This window comes from Temnothorax longispinosus, chromosome 11 (assembly GCF_030848805.1).
Source record: "Temnothorax longispinosus isolate EJ_2023e chromosome 11, Tlon_JGU_v1, whole genome shotgun sequence".
Lineage (NCBI taxonomy): Eukaryota > Metazoa > Arthropoda > Insecta > Hymenoptera > Formicidae > Temnothorax > Temnothorax longispinosus.
Genome location: NC_092368.1, coordinates 8,904,883 through 8,922,474, shown reverse-complemented (window position 1 = coordinate 8,922,474; position 17,592 = coordinate 8,904,883). Strand labels below are relative to the sequence as shown.

At 39.2% G+C, this 17,592-nt stretch overlaps 1 pseudogene; it reads left to right on the top strand.

Annotated features, from left to right (window-relative positions):
• The first annotated feature begins 3,260 nt into the window (after positions 1 to 3,260).
• On the top strand, positions 3,261 to 4,928 carry LOC139822213 (uncharacterized; annotated as a pseudogene).
• The last annotated feature ends 12,664 nt before the right edge of the window (positions 4,929 to 17,592 follow it).

The following is a 17,592-nucleotide window of genomic DNA, read 5'->3' as shown; positions in this document are numbered from 1 at the left end:
AAATGACTGACATCAAGCCTTACATATGACACTGATATCACGCGAAAACCTTGTACAACAGCATCGTAGCATTTTTGTAAATAGTCTCGCATATTGTTACATCTGCCAAATACTTCGGCAACGGCATTTATCAAAGCACGTCCAAAGTCACATATGACTGTGGGGGATCGGGGCACACCTTTGGACAGAATAAATCGTAAGAAATGCGCAATCAAAAACAATCTTGGATCAGCAGATACCATCTAAAAAACTGGTACACTACCTTCTTTGGTTACCACTATGCATTGATATAGGAACACGTGTGGATCTTGCTTCGTTGCTCGTTTCGCTATACTTCCCGTTGCATCAATCGTTAGAATAGCACTTGGATTTTTTTTGCACCGAGCAGTATAGATTTGTTGCTGTTCTGGTGATCAATACATGCAATGAAATTTTTAGTAAACCAATGCTGTGAATAGAATGCTTTGCCTCGTTTCGCTGGAAAATGACTGCATCTTTTCGTTGCTCTATCATTTGATTGGCCACTTTTTCACGGCGTTTGCCTCTCAATTGTCTCTTTTTTCTGTCTGTGTAAAGATAAAATCAAATGTTTTCTATCCGACATGAATATATCACGTCAATGTCTCTTGTTGGCGCATTCTGCAACCGACCGGTTATTTTAGCTTTGCACTCGGTGCAATAACCCATAAACCTTGCTAGGTTTCTGCAGTAGCAGAGGGAGTCACCAAATTGTTTTTTAAAAAAAATTCAGTTAATTGATCGATGCTGCTGGCATATTCGCTCAGCGATGACATCGGCCCACCCTTGTAATTTTCAATAAATTCGCGCACCAGAGATTTTTTTTTTGAACTAATTTTGAACTATTTTTTAGCAGATAGAACAGTAGGGTAGAATGGCCGGTTTTACCCCAAGTGCTCCAACGGGGGGTGAGGAAAGGTCCGCGGCGCGGAGGGTACAGCGGGGTGAGGGGGGGTGAAAGGGAACCACGTTTGCGTTTTTGGGCGCCGCGGGGAGAGGGGGAGGAGGGAACCGCGTTTGCGTTTTCGGGCGCCGCGGGGTGAGGGCCGTGAGGGGGACCGCGTTCGCGTTTTCGGCGCGCCGCGGGGGAGGGGGGTCCCCGGAGAGGGGTTCCCTCTCGTTGATGTTCTCTCGCGCTCCCGTCCCCCGTTCGTGTTCTCTCTCCCCCGTTCGCGCGGTCTCTCTCGCTCCCGGCCCCGTTCGCGTTATCTCTTTCCCTCACGCGCGTCTTCTCGTTTGCGTTCTCTCTCGCTCCTGGCCCCCGTTCACGTTATCTCTCCCTCGCGCGCGGTCTCTCTCCATTCCTCTTCGTAGCTCGTATTCATGTTCTTTCTCTCAACAGTATTTTATTTTTTGAATAGTTTTTATTAATTTATTTAAATAAACTTGAGAACAATATCGCAGCGTAATTCTAATGACATGGAATAGAAGGAACGGTAAACGAAAAGAAAAAATAATTTAAATTTTTTACCATATTATATACATTTATTTATCATGTAGCGCATTATACATGATCCACTCGCCAAGATACAGATCCATCATTTACCCAGCAAGAGATGTTTAAGCATTTTTTATATTTATGCAATGACATGTGCAAAACTGCAAATTTTGCAAATAGCGCCGATGTACGGGTGCTGCAGGCGCGTAGAAGGATCCGCGGGGAGGGCGCATCCGCGTAGAAAGGTCCGCGGGGAGAGGGGAAACCGCGTTCGCGTTTTCGGGCGCCGCGAGAAGGGGGTCCGCGTGCAACGGCCGCGTCGGTCCGCAGTGAAGGGTTTCGCGTGACGTCACACGGCGCGCTCGCGGCCTCTCTCTCGCTTCCGTTCTCCTTTCGTTTTCTTTTCCTCTTACTCGCACGTTCTTGTTCTCTCTCTCTCGAGCAAAAGAGAGCAAGAAAGTAGAAAATCTATCGTAAGATCGATCGAGTCGGCATGCGAGTGAGGTGATATACCGACGGACAGCGGATGTGAGAAGTGAGGGTAGTAGCGAGCTGGCTTTGATCGATTAAATGATCGAGCGGAGCGCCAAGCGGTGTGAGCTGAGAGGTGTGGATCGGCCGCCGCGGGGCAAGAGAAGGAGACGAAGGCAAAAAGACAGAAAGGTAGCAGAGTGTTGCGGCCCCAATTAATATAATAATAAAATATAAATTAAGAAAGACAAAGAGAATAATAATAGGGAACGCGACCGCGAAAGCCCGAAAGAATTACGCAACGCCGAATCAGCAAGAGATGAGTTGCGCAATCGGCCCACATATGATCGAGCAACTCAGCGATATCGAAGGACAGGACGAGGATTCAAAAGGAAGCGACAACAGGATACGAGAGGGCAATTGGAGTCTCGAAGCGACGGGCGTTTAACGCGAATAATCATTGTAACTCAGAGTGGATTAATTAAAGTTATCGTTTATTGAAAAGTGTTGTTAATCGATCCCGCCTCCTCCGTGGATAAAACGATCCCAGGTGTCCCGCCGTAAAAAGGGGGCACAACAAATGGTGGCAGCGTAAGGGATCCAGTGGCAGGAAGACGGGAACGGCAGCTGAAACAGAAAAATAAGTGAATCAGTGAGGCAGTGCAACATCCTCAACGGAGACACGGCAGCCAGATTCAAAAGCAACGGACAACACGGTAGCGGCCAACGAGGGACAAGCGAGCAGCGTAACCCGAGAAGGCACCGACCTACCTCAACGGAGGCTCACCGACAGATAAGGCGGCACAAGCACCGACCAGCAACATGCGACTAGCGACCGTAATGTAAGTCGACTAAGCAAATTATGTACAGCGCAATCACCGTAGATGTCAGAAAACGAAAATCCACCTGCGGAACTAAACCAATCGTGGCTCCATAGCGAGACGTCACGACGAGCGCGTAGAAATAGACCGTTAAGCCCCGTGCAAACGACCGAAGAAGTCGTAAGCGATAATCGCGAAACCGTGCGTAGAAAGACGCGTACTACTCAAGCGAAAACGAATCAGAACCGGAATTACACCCGAACAGCGTAATCGAACGCGAATCCCAATTCGACGATTCCGTTATAATTTTAGACGCGAGAGTAGTAGGACAAAATAACTGCCCCGACGAAAATAGACTCCACCCCTCACACGCGCACGCACAATCCGAAGACGCGGACAGTACGACCAGTAGGCGAACACACAGACGAGAGTTCTCATTGACCTCGTATGATAACAGCGTATTTGACCCGCAAGAGTATTATTCTGCCCCGAGACACGTGAACGTAATCGAGATGGCGGAAGCAACAAATAGCAACCGCGACGCGAATAACGTAAATGACAACGCGCCGATAATCCCAGAGAAAATAGACGAAGAAATAAACCGTCTTAATCGAGTGCTATCACAAAGAGGCACCCCGGCGAATCACCGTAACCGGATACCCGCACGGGCTGGACCGCCGCGGGACGATAGAGATTCCATTCTCGACGAGATATTAAACGGAATCCGCAACTTACAAGATCGCGTAAATCAACTAGAAACGGCGAATCCTGAACGCCGCGAATTTCACGCGAGACGTGAGCCAAGTAACCTCCCGTTCGTAGTGACGTACGGAAGAACGTCATACGATATTCGGAACCAAGCGGAGCGCGCAATCGGATACCTACGTTTAAAAGGGGCACGAGACATGATACCCGAGTTCGACGGAGCCTCGAGTAAATTACAAGAATTCTTAAGCGCCGCGTCATATGCAATAAAAAACATAAATCCTATGGAAGAAGGAACGCTATTAGAAGCAGTGCTATGCACAAAGCTAAAAGGAAGAGCAATGATAAACTTTTAAACGCGAGAGATAAGAGATTTCGCACAACTAAAGAAGGAATTAGAAGTTTGCTATTTGAGCCGCAAAAGCACAACACACTTACAACTAGAGTTTAATACACTCAAGCAAAAACTCGGAGAAAATGCAAGAGCATTCGGATTAAGAGCCGATAAGCTAGCGATGGAGCTATACGACTCCATGATAGAGGGAAGAAATCACACCATAGAAAGCAAGCGAACTATATTAGAAACGATTCAACAACAGGCATTACAGAATTTCCAATTAGGATTGAGAGATGAGATCAAGTTACTTGTCCGAGCTCAGCATTTCGCAACATTGCAAGAAGCGATTGCCGGAGCGAGCGCCGAAGAAAAAGTAAACGGGCCGAGTGGAATTCCGCCGCGTCCCAAAAATAATTATGCGTACTCGCCGCAACCGCGCGATAACCGATCGATATTACAATGCCAAAAATGCGGAAAATACGGGCACCTCGGAAGGGAATGTCGTACCAATAGATATGCGAACCGTTTCTCCTTACCGAAACCCGATAGGACACCCCGCGTAAACGCGATAGATAAAGTCTGCAATTATTGCAAGAAGGCAGGACACATGCGCGAAGAATGTTGGCTGTTAAATGGTCGACCAAATAAAGAAAAGACGAATCACAACAAACCTAATAATCCAAGAGGACAAAATAAAAATTTTCACCCAAAAACGAATGGCACGAGGAAAAAAGACAGTAATTCAGCCGCGAATAGCGATGAGGAAGACAAAGAGGACACAAAGCAGCGCCGACCGGCGTTAGAGTATCAGGTGTCACACATGACGAACAAGCCGCGAAAGCATGCAGGGCTGGACTTAATCACTCTGCCCATGCGAGAAGCAAAGTGCGAAAAAATAAATTTACTGTTTGATACCGGAGCGGCCGTATCAATAATAAAAGTAAAACATTTGAAAGGCGAAACAATGATAGAAGAGGATAAAATGGCCCTTACAGAAGTAACAGGTCATAAAGCCCATACGATTGGAAAATTTACAGCAACTATTGACTTAAAAGATAGAAAGATCAAGCACACGACATATGTCGTCAAGGATGATTTTCCGATTGAATACGACGGAATACTAGGCGTAGATTTATAAAGAAACATCGAGCGTCATATAGTTACGAGTCGAGCTCAATACGCATAGGGAATAGCACATTAAAATTATACCCGTATAAGAAAATGGTTTTGAAACCGCGAAGCGAGACAATAGTACAAGTCGCAACCGATAAAAATTCACTAGGAATAATACAGGCAGAAGAGACAATGCCAGGAGTGTTCATAGGAAATTGCCTAGTGATGCCAGAAAACTTTCTATGTCCGGCAAGCATACTGAATACGACGGAGAAGACAGTCGAAATGCTAATGCCGCAAGTAACATTAGAGGAGTTAGAGCAAGAAGAGGCAAAAGAGATAGAAATAAACCAAGTAAAAAAAGCAGAAGAAACAATGCCGCGTAGCGAAAAAGTCGAAAAATTGATACGCACACAACACTTAAACGAAGATGAAAAAAACACCATTATGGAAATTTGCAGAGATTACAGCGATGTATTGCATGTGGAAGGAGAACCACTGACATGCACTGATATCGTCGCGCATAAGATTACCACGAAAGCGGGCAGCGTACCGGTCAACGTCCGACCGTACCGTTTGCCAGAAAAGCACAAGGAAGAAGTGAATAGACAAGTGAAAGAGATGTTAAAAAACGGAATTATTAGATCTAGCACGAGCCCGTGGAATGCGCCGTTGCTAGTAGTACCAAAGAAAAGAGACGCATCAGGAAAATTAAAACTGAAAGTGGTAATAGATTTTCGGTTTGTGAACGACCTAACGGAGGGAGATTCCTTCCCATTGCCAAACATAACCGATATCCTAGACCAACTGGGAAAAGCAAAATATTTTACCACGCTAGACCTCGCCTCGGGATATCATCAAATCCCGATGGAAAAAGAAGATAAAGAAAAAACAGCGTTCTCGACACAATACGGACATTACGAGTATAATCGAATGCCTTTTGAACTGAAAAATGCCCCAGCGACATTTCAACGAGCAATAATAGTCGTTTTAGCAGGACTAGTAGGATTACAATGCTTAGTCCATCTAGACGATATAATAGTATACGGAGCAAGTTTACAAGAGCACAATAAGAGATTAATTGAAGTGCTGAAAAGACTGAGAAACTATAATTTGAAATTACAACCCGATAAATGCGAATTTCTTTGGAAAGAAGTGACGTATCTCGGACATGTAATAACAGAAAACGGAATCTCGCCAGACCCTTCAAAATTAAAAACAGTAAAAAGCTTCCCGAGACCAACAAAAGTAAAAGACATCCAGGCTTTCGTAAGATTAGCCGAATATTATCGAAGATTTATTAAAGATTTTTCAGCAATCTCCAAGCCACTCACAAAAATGACCAGAAAAGATATCAAATTCGAGTGGAACGCAGAACAACAAAACGCATTTGAAATACTTAAAGAAAAACTAACTACAGCACCGGTATTAAAATACCCGGACTTCTCCCAAGAATTTGTAGTAACGACCGACGCGTCAGATTACGCAATAGGAGCCATACTGTCACAGGGAAAGATCGGTCAAGATCAACCCGTGGCGTATGCGAGCAGAGTACTATCTAAAGCCGAGCAAAATTATAATACTACCGAGAAAGAATTACTAGCGATAGTATGGGCGGTGAAACACTTCCGACCATACGTTTATGGAACAAAATTTACCATAGTGACAGACCATAAATCATTGGTTTGGCTATTTAGCGTAAAGGACCCCGGATCACGATTAATCCGATAGAGATTGAAATTAGAGGAATACGATTACACTATCGTACACAAGGCCGGTCAAGAGAATAGAAACGCGGATGCGCTGAGTCGACATGTGCCGACAGATATCAACAAGATAGAGAAGGAAGAGAATAACGAAGAGGAGAGCGAAAGAAAATACACAGAAGAAGAGAAACAACGTATATTATACGAATACCATGATGCACCTGTAGGAGGACATCAGGGTGTGGAACGCACCATAAACCGAATAAGGTTGACGCATAATTGGAGAGGATTAACTCGAGACGTCGAAGATTACGTTAATAAATGCGAACTATGTCAGAAGAACAAGTTATCGCGAAAAAATAAAGCACCCTTAGTAATAACAGACACCGCGGACAAACCGTTTGAAAAATGTGCTCTAGATATAATAGGACCACTGACGGTGACCGAAAACGGAAATAAATATATCCTCACGTTTCAGGATAATTTATCAAAATTCAGTAAGGCGATACCCGTACCTAATCAAGAAGCGAATACAATCGCGAAAAAATTTGTCACAAAGATTATCTTTGAATACGGTATCCCTGACAAAATACTGACGGATAGAGGAACAAATTTTCTTAGCGAAATATTTAAAAGCACGTGTAAATTATTGAAGATAGAAAAAATTCAAACAACGGCCTACCATCCCGAGAGTAATGGAGCATTAGAACGCTCTCACAGAACATTAGCCGAATACTTGCGACATTATATTAACGCGGACCAGACAGACTGGGACGAATGGACGCCATACGTAATGTTCGCGTATAACACGACGCCCACACGGCGACCGGGTTTACACCCTTTGAATTAGTATACGGGCACCGAGCGACACTACCGACGGCACTGTCGCAACCACCGAAACCAACATATACGTATGACGATTACGCGCAAGAGCTAAAAGAAAAATTAAGAGCGACACAACGAGTTGCAAAGGAACATTTGCAAAACGAAAAATCTAAGGCCAAGGAGACGTATGATAAGAAGACAAAAGAAATTAATTTCCGAGTGGGAGACAAAGTTCTCTTGCACGACGAAACGGTGCGTAGAGGGAGATTGAAAAAATTAGAATCCCCGTGGATAGGACCATATGAAGTAATTGAAAAACATTCAGACGTCAATTACACGATCAAAAAGGGACGGAAAACCACGCGAGTACACGTAAACCGATTAAAGAACAGTAAAAACTTTATAGAACCTTTATAGAACAGTAAAAACAGCGCAAAAGAAAGTAAGCAATAGAAAGTAGGCGATAGAAAGTAGGCGATAGAAAAAACTAAGGAAAATAAGATAATATGTACTTACCGAACATCAATCACGGCGGATCATCCGCACCACACGTCGACCGGTGGCCACATACAACGTGACCTCCAAGGGCCGGATAAGCACCCATGTGCCCGGGGGTGTTAAGGCCGCTTCCACGTAGGAGGGAGGGGGCGAGCGAGACGAGGAGGGCCCCGCACACGCACTAGTAGTAGGCGCACCAGGCAAACTTACGGCACCCGCTCGCGCCGCTCTCAACTAATACGACCGCATACAGGCGTCGCAAGACGCCGGCGCGAAATACAGATTGCACTGAATGCACCGCATTTTTAATAAAATTGATTAAAGTACTCTGGACTACGTCTCAAGAGCAACTAAACGCGCGAGGAGAGAAAAAAAATTAACAAGCACAGTAACAACTGTGCCGCAATTAACACGTAGAACTACGTCTATTAGAATAGAACATAACCAACGAAGAGCGAAAACATTTAGCAACCAACGAAGAGGTCGCACTATCCAAAATTTCCAATATTAAAAAATTTTCGAAAAATCGATGAAGTATCAAAAGAACATAACCAACGATGAGCGAAAACATTTAGCTTACATCGAAATCTTTCAAAAACTATATAATAAAGTATATTTTCCTTTAATACTTTTCGAGAACAAACCCATATCAAAAAATTAACCACGAAAACATTTAGCTTACATCGAGAGCTTTCAAAAACTATATAATAAAGTATATTTTTCTTTAATACTTTTCGAGAAAAAGAAAACGTTGCATGAAAACGTTGCAAGAAAACGTTGCATGAAAACGTTGCAAGAAAACGTTGCAGTCATACCCCCATACCCCCCGAGAAAGACGTAGTTCTACGTCAAAACGCGAGGAGAAGGCATTATCAAGCCAAGGTAAAAATTCGAAGAAAGGTAACATGAGTCCTTATCTTACAGGACGCTGATCGTCGTCCAGCACTTCGCGAAAAAAGCGAAACCTGAGACAACACCATCGTACGAGATACGACAATTCAGCAGCGAGCCGGGAATATACTTTGAGAGAACCGGACAATTGCAACAGGTAGAAGCTACATGGAAACTAGCGATTAAAATCGACGTAGCAGCCCTAGGAAACCGATATCATCAACTTTAGGAATTTCTACAGCAAGCCGAAGAAGTATGCGAAACGATAATCGCAAAGGACACGCAGCAGACGTGCAAAAACATTCTCCATACGATAGAGAAAAATAACAAAAAATTAACGCAATTATTAACGCGATTACAGACTATATATAAAACAAATAATAATAAACGAGGTTTAATAGACGCGATCGGCACGATCAGCAAAACGCTGTTCGGCACTATGGATGCCGACGACGCAAAACACATACAGGAGCAGCTTGAACTGATACAAAATCAGCAACAGACTCTACGGCACACCGCAAAAAGTCAATTAAAGGTGATAAATGCCACAATAGGCCACATGGAGGCCTTAGAAAAATTGTTATACCACAACGAACAACTGATGACGAACGTCACGAGACGGTTACAGCTGGACACAGCACTGTACGCCAGAAGAGAAGAAATAGACGAACAGTTATTAATACTAACCACAATTACAGAGGATCTAATAGAAGATGTGAAAGACACGATAGACCACCTCACATATTCGCGAGAAGGAGTCATACTCACCCGCCTATTACCAATAGAAAAAATAATAACCGAACTAAAAGAGGCAACGTCACAATTGACGCGTGGATCCCACTTTCCATTTAAAGCTAGACTAGAAAATTGGAACGATATATAAAGCTATGTAGAAATTAACGCGTATTATGATAAACCGAACATTTATACGATAATAAAATTTCCCGTGGTAGCATACCCCGTGTATGAAATAATAAGAACGACACCATTACCTGTCTATAACCACGCGAATATTTTCATATTAGCAATAGATAAAGAGAATCATAATTACATAACGCTAGAGGAACGCGATTTAAACGACTGTAAACGAAACGGAATAAAATATGTATATAACCGAAACTACCCGGTATACTTTGTAAAAGCCGACGCACCATGCGAAGTACAAGTTTACGTAAAAACGCCAGGATATGTAAACACCTGCGAGAAACGTCAAATAATGTCAAACGTAACCTTATGGATAACATTAAGCAAACCACAAACGTGGCTATTCTTAACGCCGAAAAAACAACAGCTAACGATTCAATGTAATGAACAGGCAGAACAAAAAATAGAAATAGAAAGAACAGGGAAACTAAGTATAATCGAAAATTGTAAACTAACCACACCCGACATTATTATAAAAACAAAAAGACAAACGACTATGAGACAAATAGAAATGCACTTAGCAGATTTTAACCTAACGCTAACAAACAAAAATAAAAATATTAACGAACAAGCAAAAAAAGAAATTAGATTAGAACCTGTAATTAGAAATCCGAACGAATTAATGGAATTAAGTCTAGACATAAGCGACATAAATAAAGAATTAGAAAAATCCCAAGACACCCTAATAAAAAATCCCTATGTCATATATCCCGTAGGATCGACACTTACGTTAATAATTATATTAAGCATAGTAGGAATAATCATCTATGTAATAAAAAGACATAAGAAACGAGCAAGCGCCCGACCGCACGTACAGGGCGACTCAGCGATACTATACTAGAAAATAAGAAGAATGTAACCTCAGAAACAAATAAAGAAAATAAACCACCCTAATAGAAATAGAAATAGGATAAGCAGCGAAAAATTGTAGCGAAAACTACAGACCGTAGTTTCCTTCTCTCAAAGGGGGAGGGATGTTGCGGCCCCAATTAATATAATAATAAAATATAAATTAAGAAAGACAAAAAAAATAATAATAGGGAACGCGACCGCGAAAGCCCGAAAGAATTACGCAACGCCGAATCAGCAAGAGACGAGTTGCGCGATCGGCCCACATACGATCGAGCAACTCAGCGATATCGAAGGACAGGACGAGGATTCAAAAGGAAGGACAACAGGATACGAGAGGGCAATTGGAGTCTCGAAGCGACAGGCGTTTAACGCGAATAATCATTGTAACTCAGAGTGGATTAATTAAAGTTATCGTTTATTGAAAAGTGTTGTTAATCCATCCCGCCTCCTCCGTGGATAAAACGATCCCAGGTGTCCCCCCGTAAAAAGGGGGCACAACAAGAGAGAAAAATATACGAAGGAATGATCGAGCGGACCAAGCAATAGAGAAGTGCGTACCGGTTAGCAAGAAAGGAAAAAATCGATCGTTGAGGTATACTGACAAACGGCGGATGTGAGAAGTGAGGGTAGTAGCGAGCTGGCTTCGATCGATTGAATGATCGAATCACACTATAAACTTTTGGACAACTACTTGTTAAAATTTCCTAGAATCAATAAAGTTAACTGTTCATTGCTATTCATTGCTTATACAGACTTTGTAAGATCCTTTATGTAATGTAAATTCAGTTTGACTCACGGATCTAACGGAAAGAAATGTATGTTCTATATGAATGTATTAAAATTCGTAATTTATTGGATATACCGGCAGGGTTCGCAATCTACTACCAATACTATCCTTCTCCTCTCACTTTAACCCTTTGGACCAACGGCTTAACGTCTCTTTCCGAAAGACGGAGCCCAGTTTTTTTCGCACAAGAGCCTATCTTGCACGGAGGGGCGCAGCTATCGGAAAAACATTCCATGCTTCATGGCTCTAGTGGACTCGAACTTGGTTTCTCAGATTACGAGTCTGGCGCTCTACTACTAGACCACACTGCCGCCCTTTATATAAATGTATTAATAAAATTGGAATAAAATATAAATCAATTAATTAAAGGCAAACCAACTATAAGAATATAATCCTTTATGCCTAAAGAACATGACTACCTTAAAACAATAATTATCTTATTAGTATTTTTCAAACATGATTGTTATAAACAATTAAATTATGCCATTAACAAACCTAACTAAAATGACTATCGGAACCATCATGAAAGGTCAAACAACTTTTGTTAATAAATTATTCCTGTATCTTTCAAAATAAACTAATTAACAATAAAATTTATCGTAAAATAAATATTAAAAATAATCAATAAAACTACTACAGTCACTCAGCAGAGTATGCCAAATAATTATACAAAAACCCCCACTTCATATCTCTTCTCAATTCCGAGATATAATTAAAAATTACAGAAATCCATAAAACACAAAAATTTTAAACACCCTAAAATGAAGCCCTAGTGGACGAGCGTGGCCTAGTAGACACTGGTCTATTGAGTCAAAAGTCCTGGGTTCGATTCCCGGTAGAGCTAGAAAATTTTATTCGCTCGTTTTCCTCTCGGAAGGCAATGGCAAACCACCGAGAGTATGTCTTGCCACGAAAACTTCTCTAAAAAATTGCCGTTCGAAATCGGCGTTAAACTGTAGGTTCCATATACAATGTGTATAATTCACGTGCGCAACACATGTATATATATAAGTCACGTCTGTCTGTCTGTCTGTATGTACGCGAACTACTCATTCGTTAGTGGACCGAATTTTTACCAAAAGTATATGAAACAGGGGTAGAATTTCCCGGAGATGAAAATGTCGCGGCCAATTTTTTGCTACCAATTTTCTGGAAACCGGTTCTGAAATTTTTTCAAATTTTTCGGGAAATAATTGACCGAATTTAAAAGAATTATATATGAAAAAGCGGTAGAATTTTCCGGGGAGTGCTATAAAGTGTATAATTTTTCGTTACCGATCTTTTTGGAAGCCGGTTACAAAATTTTTCCAATTTTTCGGAAATTAATTGACCGAATCTTAAAGAATTATATGAAGTAGGGGTAGAATTTCCCGGGGACTGCCATAAAGTGTATAATTTTTCGTTACCGATCTTTGGGGAAATCGGTATCAGAAAATTTTCCAATTTTTCGGCAACTAATTGACCGAATTTTAAATAATTGTATATGAAGTAGAGGTAGAATTTTCTGGGGAGTGATATAAAGTGTATTATTTTTCGTTACCGATCTTTTTGGAAATCGGTTACAAAATTTTTCCAATTTCTCGGAAAATAATTGAATCTTAAAGAATTACATATGAAATAAAGGTAGAATTTCCCCGGGATTGCTATAAAGTGTATAATTTTTCGTTACCGGTTACAAATTTTTTGAAATTTTTCGGGAATTAATTGACCAAATCTTAAAGAATTATATATAAAATAGGAGTCGTGTGTCAAAATTTTTTTAATTGTTGGAGGATAAGTTTAATTTTTTATTAATGAATTGATTTTCTTGAAACCGGTTACGAAGTTTTTCCAATTTTTCTAAAGGGGTTTTTCGATTTTTGTTTAAAAAAATGTAGGTACGTGATTGTTCTAATTTCCTCAAATTTTGAGATATTAGCTGAATTTTTTTAAAGATAATTTTTCATTACTTTTTTAAAAACAATGCCCAAATTTTTCTAATTTTTTGGGGATGGCGAAGATGTGTATAATTTTTTATAACCGATTTTTTGGAAACCGGTTTCAAAATTTTCTAATTTTTTGAGGATGGCTACGATGAGTTTATAGAAAAATTGCTAATAATAAAGGGGTTTCCGATTTCTGCTCCAATTTCCATAAATTTTGAGATATCAAGATAAATTTTTTTTATGGATAATTTTTTGTTACCAATTTTTGTGGAAACCGGTTACGAAATTTTTCAAATTTCTCGGGAGTTAATTGATCGAATTTCAAAGAATTGTATATGAAATAAAGGTAGAATTTCCTGGGGTTTGCTATAAAGTGTATAATTTTTTGTTACCGATTTTTTTGAGAACCGGTTACAAAATTTTTCCAATTTTTCGGGTATTAATTGACCAAATCTTAAAAAATTATATATGAAACAGGAGTCAAAATTTTTTTAATTTTTGGAGGATAAGTTTATTTTTTTATTAATGGATAATTTTTCATTAAAAATTGATTTTCTTGAAACCAGTGCCAAAATTTTTCTAATTTTTTGATGATTGCGAAAAAAGAAAATAAAATGGAAGAAAATAAAAGAGAGTTAATAATGGTGGGTCAACGGAGGGTGAAAACGCGTGAGGCAGGAGCAAAAATAAAATTTAAAGACTTTAATATAACATTTTTGAAACATTTGACAATATGCTAATCTGCATCCATTATATTATCTATTATTTTTTATTTTTTAAAAAAGAATTCGAAGAGATGTAGATTAGAGTTTGAGGAGAAAGAATATCAAAGGTGCTCCTAATTAATGAGTGAGTTTGGGGAGAGGGGAATAGATTTTGAGCCCGCGCGAAGCGCGGGCGAAAAATCTAGTGTATATGAAGAGAAGTCACCACGCTCGGGCACGAGTAATAGGACTGAGTATATAAAATGAAGCCTTCGATTACCTGAATACAACAAAAGAAACCCCATCTCTCTCTATCTCTTATCGTTTTCGAGTTATAAATTATTAAAGTTTCACGTCCGCCATTTTAAACTTTTTACCATTTAAACGTAGGAAGACTGAATCACTTCTACATTAATATTCTTGGTCTTTTATACATTTTGGCTATAAAAAATTTCATTTTCAAACAGAGATTTTGACACCTAATTATTATGCTAAAAATAGAATCCTCCATGTCTCTAAACATCAATGGCGTTAATTTCGATTTTCTATCTAAATTAACTAAATTAATAAATGAGATTGAAAATTGAATATTCGCTTCATGAATCTAAGAGAGACAGACTTATGCCATGCACGTAAAGAAAAGGATAGTTTAATACTTCCTCTATATGAATTAAATTAGCATACGACTTCTGTACGAAAGACGAGGATAGTTTAATACCAGTCTTATGCAAATTCACAATGAGTAAGACGAGGATAGTTATATGGACTTGTAATAAATTAAAATAAAATGAAACGGATAGTTGAAGATAAAACAATTACAGAAACACATTCTCTTATACTTATAGAAGATTACCACGCTAAAATAACAATTACTTTATTAATATTTTTCAAGAACAATTGTTATAAACAATAATAAACAAATTATTAACTACGTCAATAAATACTTTTAATTTATATTCCAAATCGTATACAACTTTTATATAAGACGGAATCTTATTACTTCATTAATAAAAGCCATATAAGGTTTTAAAGAATATTACAGGGTCAGATGGCAGGGTCCAAGAGAAATTCAGCGGAAAGAGTTACAAAAATCGCAGCCACCCGCCGTCGTAACTACGAAAAACCGTTCTGGTAAATACGAATTTTGACCGCACACGCAAACTCTGCATCAGCACACCTACAAAAAAGAATAATAACTTTTATCTCTGCAATTGTTTATTTACAAAATATTTATAAAAACAAAATAAAGTGTCGTATAACGGATAATTTTATGGTAGAAACTGAAACCGCGTAAACGAAGAGAACTTGACAATACCAATATGTGAATTAAAAAGTGCCAAATTGTTTAACAAATAATTTGTTATTAACAAACACATAGATATATTAATGATAAAATTTTTCAATGTTATATTATACTTTAGTGAAAGTCCTGCAATATATATCCTATACATCATTATCAAATTCCTGACCATTTACGAGATATAAAAATAACAAAAATCTTATTATATAAACGATTTAATTTTACCGATCTATCAAGAGACACGGTAGTGTCTCGCGCCAAGTACACGCGGAGCGAGACCGACCGTGACTCTTTTACGCGACGCGACGGGTTGCGAGTACCCGAGATGTTGAGATCTCGATAACGAGTGAACGGATCAAGTTCTAAGTAGGCTTGATCGATAGCTTGGGGTCCAATTAGGGGGGGGTTTCTCTCATAATATTTCGCTACGTGCCCTACGAGCGGAGATATTGCGACGCAAAGTCCAAATGGGAAAATTTATTTTTAAGATACTCCTAACGCCGACGTTCTTGTATGATGACGTCATAATCAGAAACGTCACTTTCACTTTTTCGACGCTGGCGGCGCAGGTATCGCCAGTTTCGATATCGCGCGCGTATTTCGAAATTAGGTCGATAGACTTATCGGTCAGGAGGAAGATTTCTATTTAGGTAAATTAGGTATATACTTATATAATATATATTGAGTCAATTGCTTCATGTTTATCTGGAGAGATTTCGTATCCTTACATCGTATTACCACCGCTGCCGGAAAAGAAGGTTCTCTACGCTTGGCAGAAAGTGCCGCTAGGGAATTTTTAAGTCGATTCTTATGAATCAAGCTTGAATTCGATGTCTCCTGTCAGTCAGTTCATCCATGGTGTAAAAAACAAGGTGAAGCATTGCGTATAATGGCGGCAGCTTTGGCGGTTGAACCAATCAGGAGGCGACCCATTTTGTTGCGCTCACTTTAAGGTGAAGTTCGCTTATAAGAAATAAAAATGTGTGAATCATGTAAAATTTTAAATAAAACCTTAAATAAATAAATAAACTAATGACAATTAAACTTACATTTATTAGTTTATTTATTAAACTTCTGTTTTAATTCTGTTCTAGTTTGGTTACGTAATTTGATTAGAGTCAATTAACCGCACGTCCACAGTGTAGATTCTGAATTATAGTGTGAGGAAGAAGGGTTGAAACCTCGGTTGAAACGCAATTTACTTAAATAATAATAAAAAGACATGTAACGAAAAAAATAAATATTTTATTCAAACAGAATAAAATTAGGTAACGTTTTTATACTGTATACGAATTCAAATGATTCTTGAAATTTACCGCTGTTTATGTTTAAATTTTCTTCTTCTCGGTGGCAAGCTTCGAGCCATTTTTCTTTTAATTCGCGATTTTGCGGAAATGGAAAGAACTTGATGTCTTTCGTTTTCGTAGCTCCACCGGAACGACTTTTGCAATTTCTCACACAACAAGTCGGCATGATTCCTAGATGATCATAATACAACGCACATAATACGACGCATAATACATAATACATAATACATAATATGACGCGAATTAATTATTTTAAAAAACTGTAAAGAATTTATTGCGAAAAATATTACCTCAGCCAGGATTCGAACCTGGAACCTCCCTCATTTCGTGAAGAGCGTCTGAGGTAATATTTTTCGCAATAAATTCTTTAATTTTTTAAAATAATTAAAAACACATTTTTTTTAATGTTAAAAAAACGTTTTTTTACAATGTTAAAATAAATACAGCAAAAATAAGAATTTAAATTGCCAGTGAATAATGAAAAAATCAATAAAATAAATACTTTTTTAATAAGAAAAAAAGAATCTGTTCTATTAATTTAAACGTTTTTTAAATATTTTTTTTATTACTAAAAATGTTTTTAAAAACGTTGAAAAATATTTTTTTGCTACTTGGGTTATTTAGCAAATATCAACCAATATAAATGCTTCTCAACATTAATTATATTTACTACTTACTGCGTATGTTTTATTAAAGTCGCAAAAGTTGAACACAAAATATTTCCCGCACAACAGACGCACGCGACGGATAACGGACGTAACGGACTACGAATTGATGGAAGCAGCCATATTGCTTTTCTCGCAAAAAAGGTCGCGCGCTGATTGGTTCAAAAACTGAACGAGTGCGCTGCATCGGGAATGCTTCACCTGTCTATTTACACCATGAGTTCATCATCTGATCAGTTAACCTATCTCGATCGATCGAGAGACACGGTAGTACGCGCGGAGCGAGATCGACCGTGTGACTCTTT